This window comes from Moschus berezovskii, chromosome 27 (assembly GCF_049115385.1).
Source record: "Moschus berezovskii isolate FMDL1 chromosome 27, NW_MosBer_1.0, whole genome shotgun sequence".
Classification (NCBI taxonomy): Eukaryota; Metazoa; Chordata; class Mammalia; order Artiodactyla; family Moschidae; genus Moschus; species Moschus berezovskii.
Window position 1 is genome coordinate 27,975,683 of NC_142486.1, and position 15,800 is coordinate 27,991,482.

Here is a 15,800-nt window from a genome sequence, read left to right on the forward strand (position 1 = left end):
CACTTTCATCAAGAGGCCTTTGAGTTCCTCTTCACTTTCTGCCATAAGGGTAGTGTCATCTGTATATCTGAGGTTATTGATATTTCTCCCGGCAATCTTGATTCCAGCTTGTGCTTCTTCCAGCCCAGCATCTAGGGATCCCCAAATGAGCCTGTGTGACAGACCCCCTACCCACCCTATGGTGGTCCCCCTTGTGGAGTGTGAGAGGAACACCAGACAATAATCGGACCTATTTAATAAGTAAGTCACACTGCATGTTAGAAGGTGGTGAGGGTTACATTGAGAACGTAGGCGTGCGGGATAGAGGTGAGGAGGGTTGTAACTTGATAGGGTGTTCCAGGTAGGCTTCACTGAGAAGATGACATTAGAGTAATGCTGGAAGCTGGGTGGGACACCTGTCACTTGGCAGATTCAGTGGGAGAACACCTTTGAAGGGTCTGGCATCCAGTAGGACCTGAGGGACAGTAGCTATTGTTTATTTCAGTCCACAAATTTAACAAGAGCTCACAAAAAGCTTATCTAAGGAAGATGCCTAAAAGTTTGCAAATGAAGAGTGGGAGGGCTTGGGCTCTGCTGACTGTTTTATCTGCCTCCCCAGAAAGAAGCTGAAACATCTCATCCAAGGGAAGGTTCCTGCCTGTGTGTCTTGTTTGCCTGCCTGCCTTTGTAGCAATCCATCCGCCCATTGTGTTTCTTTCCATCAGTTTCACTGTGCGGAGGAGGCTTCCCAGCTCCCTTGTCCATGATAAAGCCCCAAAGGGCCCCCATTAGGCAATGATGAAGCCATTGGTGTGGTAAGATCTCTCCCTAGACTGGGGGTGACTCAGAAGAAACTCCTTAAACCACAGGAGTTGGTGCATACCAGCTCATTTCTTCTGAGTTTCAGCAACAGGCAGATGGGAGGTACCAAAGTGATCTGTGGCTTGCTCTCCCTGATTCCGAGCAGACCTTATCTAGTGTCTTCTATTTTTTTTTTATTTTATTTATTTGATTGCTGCTGCTGCTGCTGCTAAGTCACTTCAGTCGTGTCCGACTCTGTGTGACCCCATAGACGGCAGCCCACCAGGCTCCCCCGTCCCTGGGATTCTCCAGGCAAGAACACTGGAGTGGGTTGCCATTTCCTTCTCCAATGTGTGAAAGTGAAAAGTGAAAGTGAAGTCGCTCAGTCGTGTCTGACCCTTAGTGACCCCATGGACTGCAGCCAACCAGGCTCCTCCATCCATGGGATTTATTTGATTGCAGTGGGTCTTAATTGTGGCGCACAGGATCTTTAGTTGCAGCCTGTGGGATCTAGCTCTCTGACCAGGGATCAAGCCCTGGGCCCCTTGCATTGAGAGTGCAGAGTCTAAGCCACTGGACCATCAGGGAAATCCCTCTAGAGCCTTCTAAAAATGGCTCTGGCCTTTTTAGGGTAACAGATAATGGGATATGCTCTGGTTTAGGGGTTACCTGAAATAGAGAAAGCAGCTCCTTCAAGGGGAGAAGAGACAAATAGATTTCTATAAGTACCCCTCTGAGATTAATAAAGGCCCTGAGGGGATAAGAAAAGGCTTCCTTGGCACCAAAGACACTGCAGATGGGACAGGAGGAGACACAGTTAGGGTTTTGACACAGAAGAAAGGGGGATGGTGTACCAAGCAGAGGGCACAGCAAAGAAGAACACAGGGAAGCAGCCTACAGTGGAGCATATTCAAGTTGTTCTAAGTAGTTCTTTTTGTCCAGAGCACAGTGATAAAGAAAAGAATAAATAATAGTACTAACATTCACTGCATACTCACTATGTGCCTGGCAGCATTCTGAACATTTAATCCTCCATCGAATTGCCCACCACTATCCTAGAAGACAGTATATCAATAGCCCAGCTCTATAGGGGAGGAAACACAGACAAAGATAGGTTGATGATTTGCCCATTTGTGGCTGAGAGGTTTCAAACATACCACCACCACCAATAATAATAACTTCAATTATCGACTGCCACAGGTCCCTTCCTGAGAGTTGGCCATACCTTCTCTTCTGATCCAACTCTCACTGCCCAGGTGAGGAAACTGATGCTCCAAACCATGGAGCTGGTTAAGGGCAGAGCCAAGATGGAAACCCAGAACCAACTTCTAAGTCCTACTTCTTAATCACGCTGTTGAATGACTATTTCCATAACTCACAAGCAACAGATGAAGATGTATCTTGTGCGTATTCATCTGGCACCTGGAATTTGAAGGGGAAGGAGACAAGAAGTTTACTACCAGTGACAGAAGGTAATCTGTCTGCCCAACAAAATCATTGTGAGAAGTATATTAGAGATTCTTGGACAGTCTGAGTCAGCTGATCTGGAATGGTGGGCTCTGGAAGGGTGTTTTCAACAAAAGTAAAGGCTATAGTTTTTCCAGTGGTCATGTATGGATGTGAGAGTTGGACTATAAAGAAAGCTGAGCACCCAAGAATTGATGCTTTTGAACTGTGGTGTTGGAGAAGAGTCTTCATTGGAAGGACTGATGTTGAAGCTGAAACTCCAATACTTTGGCCACCTGATGCGAAAAGCTGACTCATTTGAAAAGACCCTGATTCTGGGAGGGATTGGGGGCAGGAGGGGAAGGGGACGACAGAGGATGAGATGGTTGGATGGCATCACCGACTCGATGGACATGGGTTTGAGCAAGCTCCGGGAGTTGGTGATGTGCAGGGAAGCCTGTCGTGCTGCAGTCCATGCAAAAACAAACAGTCAGACATGACTGAGTGACTAAACTGAACTGAACTCACTAGGACAACTATAATATAAATGAATGGAAAATAACAACATTCTCTTTGACCAGGCTGTGAAATCGGAGCACAAACACATCTTGCTGATGGAATGTAAAATAGTGTAGCCTCTATGGAAAACAGGGAATTCCCTTGCAGTCCAGTGATTAAGACTCTACACTCTCACTGCCAAGAGCCTGGGTTCAATCCCTGGTTGTGGAACTAGAATCCCATGAGGCATGTCACAAAAAATATTTTTTTAAATAAGAAAAAATTTGACAGTTCTTCAAAAAGGTAAACAGAGAATGCCTCCATGTGTGCCTGAGAATTGAAAACAGGTATTCAAAACACTAACATGTACACAAATGTTTACAATACCATTATTCAAAATACTTCCTTTGTGGCTCAGCCAGTAAAGAATCTGCCCACAATACAGAAGACCCAGGTTCAATCCCTGGTTTGAGAGGATCCCTTGGAGAAGGAAATGGCAACCCTCTCTAGTGTTCTTGCCTGGAAAATCTCATGGACAGAGGAGCCTGGCAGGTTACAGTCCATGGGGTCACAAAGAGTCGGACACGACTGAAGTGATTTAGCACATCTGCACATATAAGGGAAAAGAATTGGAAAAATTATATACATACAAAACAGAGTCACTGCTGTAACTTGAAATTAGCACAGTACTTTAAATCAACTTCACTCCGATTTTTAAAGTCTCATCAACCAGGAGGATTTTTTTCTTTGATTTTAGTGGAGGGAGTAAGAAGTGGGTTCAAAATAAATCAGACAGATAGCTGCTGATTTGACATATTCTCCAATTTACTCTGCAAAAATCTGCCCAAATATGCTCAAGATACATCTGTCCTCTGAAAAGGACTGAGGGAGATCTTTAATCTAGACAAAACCTTCAGGGACATAATATTTGGACATTTTAAACAGCCCCATAAACTGTCATGTATTTCCTATTTGATTGACCACAGACAACAAGACAATTGGCTTTAATACATATTATTTTTACTCAAGAAGGAAAATGTATACATGTTGTGTACGACTCTTCTTATAAATATTCTGAAGAACTTCTCTGAATCTCAAACAAATTTAATTTCTCATTCAGACGGAGAAGCAATAAAAAAAAATTATTGATCACAAACACAAGGTTCAGGAAGAGGCCAAATGAAGTACTGGCGCACTCCAGGAAGGGCAAGCAGCAGGACAACCAAAATCCTAACTGAATGTAAACAGGACTTTTGGTTGCAAGTGATTAAAGTTAAAATCGCCTTAAACCAAAAAGTATTGACTTGTATAGAAAATGTCCAATGGTGGGAGTTCCCTGGAGGTCCAGTGGTTAAGACTTCCAGCTTCCATTGCAGGAAGCACAGGTTCCATCCTTGGTCAGGAACTAAGATCCTGCATGCTGCATGGCACGCCAGGAAAAAAAAAAGAAAAGAAAGAAAAGAAAAAATGCCCAGTGGAAGATCTGGCTTTAATCGTGGTCCAGAAGCTCATGGGCTTCCCAGGTGGTGCTAGCAGTAAAGAACCCATCTGCAATTCAGGGGACATAAGAGATGCAAGTTCAATCCCTGGGTTGGGAAGATCCCCTGGAGAAGGAAATGGAAACCCCCTCCAGTATTCTTGTCTGGAGAATTCCACAGACAGAGGAACCTGGTGGGCTACAGTCTATGGAGTCGCAAAAATTTCGACAGGACTAAGCGACTTAACAGGCACACATCATTAGGTACTGCTTTTCTGTTTGTTCATGTTGAAAACTAATAAAGGAAACCTCAACTAAAATTAGAGGTGGTAATGACCTGCAAAGGAAATTCTCACATATTACCACTCACCATTATTTGCATACACTGACCTTCATTTACACACTGCTGCTGCTGCTAAGTCGCTTCAGTCATGTCCAACTCTGTGCGACCCCATAGATGGCAGCCCATCAGGCTCCTCCATCCCTGGTATTCTCCAGGCAAGAACACTGGAGTGGGTTGCCATTTCCTTCTCCAATGCTTGCATGCATGCTAAGTTGCTTCAATCATGTCTGACTCTGTGCGACCGCATGGACAGCAGCCCACAAGTCTCCCCGTCCACGGGATTCTCCAGGCAAGAATACTGAAGTAGGCTGCCATTTTCTACATGCACTGACCTTCATTTCCCTGCCCCATAGGAAAAGGGTACATCCTTGCACTCCCAGATAGGAAAAGCAAGTACTTTACTAGCCCAAGGGAAGCATATCCCCTTGCTCAGTGAAAGTCCAGCCAATGGGAAACATCACAGTTCAGCCAATGAGGGGTCATTGCCACCTACTTCCCTCCAATGAATTTCATTTAGAACAGCACCTCCCAACCACCCCGCCCCCCGCCCCCACCTTTCCCCTATAAAAGCAGGCTTGCTTCCTTTGTTCTCCGGACATGCCTGTGGTTTGCCATAGATTCCAAGTCTTGAAGTTCAGTTCAGTTCAGTTCAGTCACTCAGTTGTGTCCGACTCTTTGCGACTGCATGAACCGCAGCATGCCAGGCCTCCCTGTCAAATCACCAACTCCCGGAGTCTACCCAAACCCTGTCCATTGAGTCGGTGATGCCAGCCAACCATCTCATCCTCTGTTGTCCCCTTTCTCCTCCCACCCTCAATCTTTCCCAGCATCAGGGTCTTTTCAAATGAGTCAGCTCTTTGCATCAGGTGGCCAAAGTATTGGTGTTTCAGCTTCAACATCAGTCCTTCCAATGAACACCCAGGACTGATCTCCTTTAGATGGGACTGGTTGGATCTCCTTGCAGGCCAAGGGACTCTCCAGAGTCTTCTCCAACACCACAGTTCAAAAGTATCAGTTCTTTGGCACTCAGCTTTCTTTATAGTCAAACTTTCACATCCATACATGACAACTGGAAAAACCATAGCCTTGACTAGACGGACCTTGGTTGGCAAAGTAATGTCTTTGCTTTTTAATATGCTATCTAGGTTAGTCATAACTTTCCTTCCAAGGAGTAAGCGTCTTTTAATTTCATGGCTGCAGTCACCATTTACAGTGATTTTGGAGTCCAAGAAAATAAACTCTGTCATTGTTTCCCCATCTATTTGCAACAAAGTGATGGGACTAGATGCCATGATCTTAGTTTTCTGAATGTTGAGCTTCAAGCCAGCTTTTTCACTTTCCTCTTTCACTTTCATCAAGAGGCTCTTTAGTTCTTCACTTTCTGCCATAAGGGTGGTGTCATCTGCATATCTGAGGTTATTGATATTTCTCCCAGCAATCTTGATTCCAGCTTGTGCTTCTTCCAGCCCAGTGTTTCTCATGATGTACTCTGCATGTAAGTTAAATAAGCAGGGTGACAATATACAGCCTTGACGTACTCCTTTTCCTATTTGGAAACAGTCTGTTGTTCCATGTCCAGTTCTAACTGTTGCTTCCTGACCTGCATACAGATTTCTCAAGAGGCAGGTCAGGTGGTCTGGTATGCCCATCTTTTGAAGAATTTTCCACAGTTTATTGTGATCCACACAGTCAAAGGCTTTGGCATAGTCAATGAAGCATAAATAGATGGTTTTCTGGAACTCTCTTGCTTTTTCGATGGTCCAGTGGATGTTGGCAATTTGATCTCTGATTCCTCTGCCTTTTCTAAAACCATCTTGAACATCTGGAAGTTCACGGTTCAAGTTCAGTTTTTTGCTTTTCCCAGATAAACCTGTTTTGCTGATAAAACTGGCTGATTTTAGGTTATCAATGTCATTCTCAATCAGTTTCTTCTTACTCAGAGTCGAAGATGACACGGGCACTTCCAGCTATATCCTACCCAGCAACCCCAGAAACAGAGTGCATCCCTTGTCAGTCACCCCAGGAATGCTTTGGACTTGAGTCTCATTGGCCCTGCCTGAGTCACATGTCCATTCCTGAGCCAATCACTGAGGCAGGTGGGGGTGTGTGGCATGTCCCCATTGGCCAGAACTGGGTCTTGAGTCCACCCTTCCAGCCCTACTGAAAGGGTCGGGTGGGGGAGTAAACTGTACCCTGTTGGTACTTTAGGATGCTGTCTCTTCTGGAAGAACAGACAAGGGAAGCTGAGCAGAAACAGCATCACTTAAAGCAGAGGACAAACGAAGTCCTGTATGAACAGCCCCTTCAGATTCATTTTGTGTCTCTCTTCTCTCTGCCTCTGTTACTTGGATCTGCTTTCTCTTCCTCAAATGCGCTCGGTGCTGCACCTCTGCCTTTCTAAATGTCATTCCACGTTCCTGGAATGTTCTTCCACCGCTGTGCCTGGCTAACACCTACCTACCTTTCAGCTCTCAGTTCAAACATCACACTTCCTCAGGGAAGCTGTGGCAGTTATTATCCATATATGGCCACCGTTAACGTCTTCCATGGCACACACTCTTCTTGCAAGGGGCCTCTGACAACCCGGTCATTGAAAAATCTGGTCTGTAACCCTTTCCCTTGAATCCAGGTGAGCTTGAGACTGTCGCAGTGAAAAGGACAAAAGAGGAATGAGAGGTTTTTTTCTTTTTCCCATGTCCTGAGAACAACAACATCCAATTAGGACCACTGGGGGACAGTGTACTCCCCCACCTGCCCCTTTTAGTGGGGCCACAGGGGTGGACTCAAGACCCAGTTCTGGCCACTGAGGACATTCCACACACCCCCACCTGCCTCAGTGAATGGCTCAGGAATGGACATGTGACCCAGGCAGGGTCAATGAGACTCAAGTCCAGCAACAAAAAGGGAGCAGTGACCAGGCCAGAGAACAAGCACTGACGTGCCTGAAAGAGCAAATCACCCTTAGTTTTACTTTAAAATACTTTTTATTCACTTATGTTTGGCTATGCTGGGTCTTCGTTGCTGCATGGGCCTCTCTCTCATTTGCAGTGTGCTGGGGCTATTCTCTGTTGCGGTGTGTAGGCTTCTCATTGTGATAATTTCTCTTGTTGCAGAGCACAGGCTCCAGGCACATGGACTCAATAGTTGTAGTACATAGGCTTAGTTGCTCCATGGCATGTGGGAGCTTACTGGACCAGGGATTGAACCCGTGTCTCTGCATTGGCAGGCAGATTCATTACCACTGATCCACCAGGGAAGCCTCCCTAGTTTTACTCTAATACTTTGGCCACCTGATGCAAAGAACTGACTCATTGGAAAAGACCCTGATGCTGGGAAAGATTGAAGGCAGGAGAAGGGGACAACAGAGGATGAGATGGTTGGATGCCATCACCGACTCTGTGGACATGGGCTTGAGTGAACTCTGGGAGTTGGTGATGGACAGGGAGGTCTGGAGTGCTGCAGTTCATGGGGTTGCAAAGAGTTGGACACGACTGAGCGACTGAACTGAACTGAACTGAATTACATCCTGGACCTGGTGCTTACCTTCTCTGAGCTCCCTTTGCACACCACTCCTTGTAGCTTTTTGGATTTCAGACACAAATGCTGGAGTACAATAAACCAGAGACAAATGTAAATAATAACCAGGCTATGGGACTGCCAGACCCAATTACCGTGTTTCCTGACATCAGCTATGACTGTTTGGAAACAATTCAAAAAGAAGAATGCGACATCTTTCTTACTTTGCTCCTTATCACTTACCCCAGACTCTGAGTCCCATTTATATGATCCCCTCAGATTCCCCATGGAGCGGGGCACAGTTCTCGAGGCACTAGCCTGCAGTGTTCTCCCCTTGGCCAGATGAGGATCAAAGCCATCTTTCTATTTCCTCCAAACTCTGTCTCCGAATGTTTTTATTTGGCTTTGGTGAGGAGAGAAAGCCAAGATTTTGATGGTAACAAGACAAGTATCAAAGTGACACTACATGACTTTCAAATTTAGTCACAAAACATGAAAAGTCTTCCTGATTCTCTTGGGACATTCACTCTTAGAACCCAGTTGTCATGCCATAAGGAAGCAAAAGGGCTCTGACAGAGAGGAGCTAGGATCCCCGGCCCAAATCCCTCACTTAACTCCCAGCTGTCAGCTAGCACCAACGAGCAGGCCAGGTGAATCAGCCATCTTCAAGGGAATCCTCCAGAACCTTGACAGCATCAAGGGACAAAATCCAGACACCGAAGGCCACGTTTTGGATTCTTCCATTTATATGAAATGTCCAATTATGAGTATCTACAGAATCAGCGATGAGAAATTGTCATATACTGAGATATACAGAGGTCATTCTGGTTTATACATGTTAACTTGAAGTTTCTTTTTTTTTATTTTTATTGCAGTATAGTTGATTTACAATGTTGTGTTCATTTCGGGTGTACAGCAAAGACTCGGTTATACATATATCCCCTATTTTTGAGATTCTTTTCCCATATAGGTCATTGCAGAATATTGAGTAGAGTTCTCTGTGTTATACAGTAGATCCTTACCTGTTATCTATTTTAAATACAGTAGTGTGTATATGTCATTCCCAATCCCCCAGTTTATGAGTTAACCTGAATTTCATGTTAACATTTTAGTCTGCTTGTGGCCTATCAAACATACATTGTACATCTGCTTTAATTACTAGAGAAAAGGACATGTTGACCAAAACTAAAGAATGTTCATGGTATGGAGAAGGAAATAGCAACCCACTCCAGTATTCTTACCTGGGAAATCTCATGGACAGAGGAGCCTGGCAGGCTACAGTCCATGGGGTCGCGAAAGAGTCAGACGTGACTTAGCAACTAAACAACAACAACATGGATTTGTCAGTTTCTGTTATATGAGTACTGTAAGAAGCTAAATAATTAAAGCATTATTTGTGATTAAAAAAAAAGAATGTCTATTTTAAAAATAAAGATTAAATTCCTCTCTTCTTGGGATGCCAATGCTTGTCCTCCTTTGATGATAAGACTGCCTTCCCAGATGCCAAGGTCATGCTGACTCACTGTATAGTGCAGATTTATGTGTTTCTTTTTTCCTTGAGATGCATCCCTGACTTGTTTAATGTTCTTTGTTCTGACACAATACAAAACTGTCCTGGAAGCCACGCTTCTCTGGAGCAGTTTCTCAGAGTCATCTGGGAATCAGGCTTCCAGACTGGTGCTCAGTTTGGCTCAAATAAAACTCTTTTCTTATTGTTGTTGTTGAGTCACCCAGCTGTGTCCAACTCTTTGCAACACCATGACCTGCAGCACTCCACACCTCCCTGACCCTCACCATCTCCTGAAGTTTGTCCCAGTTCATGTCTGTTATTATTATAGATTATTCATTGATTATTTTCATTGACTACACAAAGTAGAGTAGTGATTGCCTGGGGCTGGGGAGAGGGAAGCATTGGGAAGTGACTGCCAATGAGTACAGGATTTCTTTTTAGGGAAATGAGAATGTCCCGGAATTAGGTAGTGATGATGGCTGTACAACCTTATGAATATACCAAAAACCTCTCAGCTGTTTAGTTTGAAATGGTGGATTGTTTAGTATGTAATTTATATCCTTAGGAAAAAACCTGTACTATCCCATCCCAGTCAAGCTGCCCCAGATGATGCCATGTGGAGCCCAGACTTGGTGGCCACGTTGAATTCCACCCAAATTGCAGCTTTGTGGGCAAAATAAATGACTGCAGTTGTTTTAAGTTGCTAGGTTTTAGGATAGAGTGTTCCAGAATGTCTGAGACAGAAGCATTCCCTAACCACCTCCCCAGTCCAGGGCGTGGCCCCTGTTGTCTCTGTTACATTCTGTTTTTGCTGCTGTTGTTATAGTACCTATTCAGCTTGTAATTAAATATTTGATTAATTGCTGTCTTCCCCATTGGCCAGTGTGCCCTGGCGCTGTGTTTAGCAAGGACCGGTTCCCAGAAGCATGTGCACTCATGGTATTTGAGAACCATGTGGCAGATATCAAGCTGGGTAGAAAGCAGGTAGACGTGGCTTTATGGGACCCAGGTGGGCAGGAAGAGACTGACCACCTGAGGCCCCTCTCCCACCTGGATGCTGATGTTGTACTGATATATCTCTCTGTTGGCAGCCCTGATAAAAAGACATTTATCAGGAAACATCAGATATTCATCAGAAAAACATCTCAGAAAAATGCACTCCAGAAGCCAAGCATTTCTGTTCCGATGGACCCATTATCCTGCTTGAGGGAAGAAGGATCTCTGGAAAGATGAGTGCAGTAACTGGGAGCCAACCAAGATACAGCAGGAGTCGGGAAAACGAGAGCAAGACAAAAGCATGGCAAACAGGATTGGTGCCTTGAGATACATGGGGTGTGCAGCGAAGAGCAAAGATGGAGGGAGGAAGATTTCTGAAATGGGTGTGAGAGCAGCTCTGCAAGCCAGAGAAAAGAAGAAAAAATCTGGGCCTTCCCTGGCGGTCCAGTGGTTGACAATCCGTGCTTCCAATGCAAGGGGCACCACCAGTTCAATTTCTGGTAGGGGAACTGGATTCCACGTGCCGTGGGTATTTTCAGAAACAAAAAAGAAAGAAAACATCTGGGTGCTTTGTCTTGGGAAACTGTGCTGCAGAGCACAGTCCTCATGCAGTAAAGATTTTAGTGCTGTTTATTAATCTTAGTTAATGATTACTGGCCTTTTTCATTTACCTGTAACATTTATCTAAGATTACACATCAGAAGTCATCTTGCTATCAGTGTTTAGAACTCAACCATGCTTATCCAAACCACCTGACCTGCCAGGGCCCCTCTACTTTCCCATATGACACTGACCCCATAGAGTGTAGCCCACCAGGCTCCTCTGTCCATGGGATTCTCCAGGCAAGAATACTGGAGTGGGTTGCCATTTCCTCCTCTACCCATCTGACACACCAGGCACTGGTTCAAGTTATAACTATCAGTTCAGTTCAGTTCAGTTCTGTTGCTCAGTCATGTCCAACCTTTTGCAACCCCATGAACTGCAGCACACCAGGCTTCCCTGTCCATCGCCAACTCCTGAAGCTTGCTCAAACTCATGTCCATCGAGTCAGGGATGTCATCCAACCATCTCATCCTCTGTCGTCCCCTTCTCCTCCTGCCTTCAATCTTTCCCAGCATCAGGGTCTTTTCCAATGAGTCAGTTCTTCGCATCAGGTGGCCAAAGGATTGAAGCTTCAGCTTCAACATCAGTCCTTCCAGTGAATATTCAGGACTGACTTCCTTTAGGATGGACTGGTTTGATTTCCTTGCAGTCCAAGAGACTCTCAAGAGTCTTCTCCAATACCACAGTTTAAAAGCATCAATTCTTCGGTACTCAGCTTTCTTTATAGTCCAACTCTCACATCCATACACAACTACTGGAAAAATATATATAACATATATATAACTATTATATATATAATAAATATAAGTGTATAGAACTATGAAATAGTTACAACTGCTTTATAACTAACATGTCCTGCTTGTCATCTGTCAGCTGTAAGGTATTCTGAGTCACTATTTCAGAGGTTTACTCCTTTACAGATTTCATTGGCCTAGCTCTGTGGTGGGCATCCTGTTTTTTGAAGATGTACTCAGCCAGAAAGGCCCAAGTCCATGCAGTTGTGGAAAGTTACAACTCTATGGTTTCATGTTAGTTATAATTACTGTGTAATTACTGCCACGGAATGTAGGTTACTCCAAATAAATAAATCTACCCGAGACTAGATGTAGGTTTTTTTTTTTCTGGTATAATAGGTACTGATATTTGTCATCCCTGTTGAAAGTGTCTTGGTTTGTTTGTGTTTGTTTGTGAGAAAGTGTATTTGAAAATAAAGTCAGTTCCTCTAGTAAAAGATGGCCATATCACCCACATTCCTCCCTGCACATCCCAGTATCTCCTCCCCAGAGCTAGGCTAAGAGAACTGGAATTTGGTTTCATACCTGAGGCACTTGAGCATCTCAGAAGGTGGCATAACCTGTCTCACGTGGGTGGAGGGGGCTTGTTCTGGTCCACAATGCTCCTTCTCACCCTTCCCAGGTTTTCTCCCAGAGGAGCCTCCAGTTCTCTTGGGGGTCACCCAGTGTCTCTCACCTCTCCAGCTGATTAAACATTTTTTCTGTATTAGTTGATTTTTTTCCAATTACTAAAGAATTAAGACAGTTTTCTAAAAATCTGTGCTGAGTGCTTATCATGCATTAGCTAATTTGTAGCCAACATTCCAGGAAGGGGGTATATTATTCGTTTCCTTTCTAGGGATGAGAAAATTAAGGTTCAGAGAAGTAGAGCAATTTGCCCAAGGCCATGTGACTATCATGCATTTACACCCAGGTCTGCATTTTAACAGAGACTGTGTAGATAACTAGAACTCTGCAGTGCTGTCCTAGGTGGAAAATCAGAGTTGCAAGGGTACCAGGGATGCATTTGTAAGAGTGTTGTCAAGAGCCAATACAACAGGGTGATGGCGAGAGATGTCACCTTGCCTGGCTGAGATTTTGCTTTGCTTTCTCAGAGTCTCTTTGGGAATGAACTTCCTGCATCTTGTGACACCTCTATCTTCTGCACTCTCCTTGAGGGAATGAACTTCCTGGGTCTTGTGAAACCTCTATCTTTTGCGCTCTTCTTGCATCCATCATGAAGCCATAAAAGGCTTATTGGGTTGAGTTGCTATTAAGAAAACCTTGCTCACCAGACAATGAATCTTTTGAATAGCAAAAACTTCTAAATTGAAATTTTTTTCCTCTTAAAACAATATTCTCATTGGTACCCATGGGGGAAAAAAAAACACACTAAAAATTGGATACAAAGAAATATAATGGCCAGCCTTTGGGACTCTCTTCATAAGGTGAAAGAACAGAAATTAAATTTCAGTTCAGTTCAGTCGCTCAGTCGTGTCCGACTCTCCGTGACCCCATGAATCACAGCACGCCAGGCCTCCCTGTCCATCACCAACTCCCGGAGTTCACTCAAACTCATGTCCACAGAGTCGGTGATGCCATCCAGCCATCTCATTCTCTGTCATCCCCTTCTCCTCCCGCCCCCAACCTTTCCCAGCATCAGAGTCTTATCCAGTGAGTCAACTCGTCGCATGAGGTGGCCAAAGTATTGCAGTTTCAGCTTTAGCATCAGTCCTTCCAATGAACACCCAGGATCGATTGGATCTCCTTGCGGTACAAGGGACTCTCAAGAGTCTTTAGGACAAATTAAAAACCAAACCTGACCTAAATCCCCTATCCCCTCCTCTTACACACTTCTTGTCCTCACAGCCTGTCCCTGATCCTTTAGAAGATCTTTTGGATCTATGGACCCCTGGTTGAAACCCACTTCCCCTTCACAAAGGAAACAGATCACCAGAACTTTTCCTAGGCCTTCCTGCAAATGACCAGGAAATAGCTCACCTGAAGGCTGACAGTCGAGATTAGATAGATATGATATTAGAGGCTGTCTCCTGTAAAGTGAATTGGCCTGAGGTTGATTGTACACTCAGAAACAAGGAAAAACATTAATAATAATTACTCTAGACTTCTGATTATAGACAATTACACTCCAAAATGCCTAGGAGGATACTTGCATTGTCTCTATATCCCTTGAAGATGTAAGCCAAACCATGTCTTCGAAATATAAATACCCAGGTGGTATCTAAAACCATGCCCACACTTGCTTGAGACTGAGTGAGTGAAAGTCGCTCAGTTGTGTCTGACTCTTTGCAACCCCATGGACTGTAGTCTATGGAATTCTCCAGGTCAGAATACTGGAGTAGGTAGCCTTTCCCTTCTCCAGGGGAACTTCCCAACCCAGGGATCGAACCCAGGTCTCCTGCATTGCAGGCGGATTCTTTACCATCTGAGCCACCAGGGAAGCCCAAGAATACTGGAGTGGGTAGCCTATCGCTTCTCCAGTGGATCTTCCCTACCCAGGAATCGAACCGGGGTCTCCTGCATTGCAGGTGGACTCTTTACCAACTGAGCTATGAGGGAAGCCAACTGAAGAGTGCGTCTATTTCGTTTATTTATGGTGTGCTGCCCAGCCTGCTGGATCTTAGTTCCTCAACCAGGCACTGAATCCAGGTCCATGGTAGTGAAAGTGCCAAGACCTAACCACTGAATTGCCAGGGAATTCCCTACTTTATTTTTGAGGTCTTTTAAAAATACAAACTGCTGAAAGGGCTCTCTTGCCCAAATTCTAGATCACAGCCTCCTTAAGATTACAGTTGACCCTTGAACAATGTGGGGATTTGGAGCACCAACCCTCCATGAAACCGAAAATCCATGTATAACTTTACACTCATCCCTCAGCACCTGCAGTTTCCCATCCACGGATTCAGCCAACCACAGATCGTGTGGTCCCATCCAGGACACGGACCTGTGCATTTCAAACCTGTGTTGTTTGAGGGTCAGTTGGAGAAGGAAATGGTGGCCCACTCCAGTATTCTTGCCTGGAGAATCCCAGGGACGTCAGAGCCTGGTGGGCTGCCGTCTATGGGGTCGCACAGAGTCGGACACGACTGAAGCAACTTAGCAGCAGCAGCAGTACTTGTCAAAGTCATCTCCTGTGCCAATTCTTTGCAACTCCATGGACAGTAGTAGCCCGCCAGGCTCCTCTCCAAGATTCTCCAGGCAAGAATACTGGAGTGGGTTGCCATTCTCTTCTCCAGGAAATCTTGCCCATCCCCACCACCCTCAGGGACTGAACCTGGGTCTCCTGCATCCCAGGCAGATTCTTTACCAAGTGTGTCACTAGGGAAGCCTGTATCTGTCAAGAACAAATACGAATCTTAAAAATCTTCTCCACAAATATTAACAAAAAGCTTGAAAGTGTGTAACCTTAACTTGTTTCTTTGTTTTAAAGGGTCTATAAACAGCCTGCTTTGGTCATTTCTTAGATCTTTTCAAACAGTTGCTAATCTGGGAAAGGAGGGAATACAGAAACACAGGAGGAACCGCCAAGAAATATTAGTGAAGCCTTGGGGCAGGGTTCTGGTTCCTCCTCAAGAAATATATGCAACAATATCTATGAGTTCTGCAGAACTATGGCCCCCACACAGGTGGAGGATAGTAATTCAAGGACAGACACAAGATTCCTGGAGCACTGCCCTGTTACCTCACCAGCAACCAATCAGAAGAAAGTCATACATCCTGCAGCCCTCACCCCAAATTTCCCCAATAAAACTTCTCCCCCAAACCATTGGGGAATTCAAGGTTTTTGAGCACGAGCCTCATTTGGCTCACTGAACTCCAGTGTTTTGGTTTATTGGC

The 15,800-nt window shown here is 44.8% G+C and overlaps 1 pseudogene; it reads left to right on the forward strand.

Annotated features, from left to right (window-relative positions):
* Positions 1-254: 254 nt before the first annotated feature.
* Positions 255-13,822, forward strand: LOC148773681 (transforming protein RhoA-like; annotated as a pseudogene).
* The last annotated feature ends 1,978 nt before the right edge of the window (positions 13,823-15,800 follow it).